This window comes from Penaeus monodon, chromosome 29 (genome assembly GCF_015228065.2).
Source record: "Penaeus monodon isolate SGIC_2016 chromosome 29, NSTDA_Pmon_1, whole genome shotgun sequence".
NCBI classification, from domain to species: domain Eukaryota; kingdom Metazoa; phylum Arthropoda; class Malacostraca; order Decapoda; family Penaeidae; genus Penaeus; species Penaeus monodon.
This window is the reverse complement of record NC_051414.1, coordinates 20578879-20579308: the sequence shown is the minus strand read 5'-3', so window position 1 is coordinate 20579308 and position 430 is coordinate 20578879.

The window sequence follows — 430 nt, the reverse complement described above, 5'->3', positions numbered from 1 at the left end:
CGGGATTAGTACAGTTGATTTTTTTCGGGGGGGGGGGGGCATAGTACAGCCGAAGAAGGTGGTTTTGAGATTCTTAAAGTCAAAGTGCATTTTCCGGACTAGTTGAAGAGGCTGTGAAAGTTTCTGGCGTGCATTCGAGGACCCAGAGTACATTAGAGGAATCCACTTCATCCGACACTCCTCGGCCTGATGGGGGCCTGTCGCCATCATCATCATTAAGAAGATTACATTCCACATCTTGATTCAGTGGGAAACAAGTCTCGATGTTCTCTCTAGATAAATAGGATCGAATACCAGAGAGAACGAACTGGAGAGAGAAAAAAAGAGATAAATATGGAGATAGAAAGGAGAGTAAAGCGTGATGGGAGAAATATATGCAAAATGCTTAAGAACTAGATGGTTGATAAAAAGGGGAAGGGGAGAGAGCAAA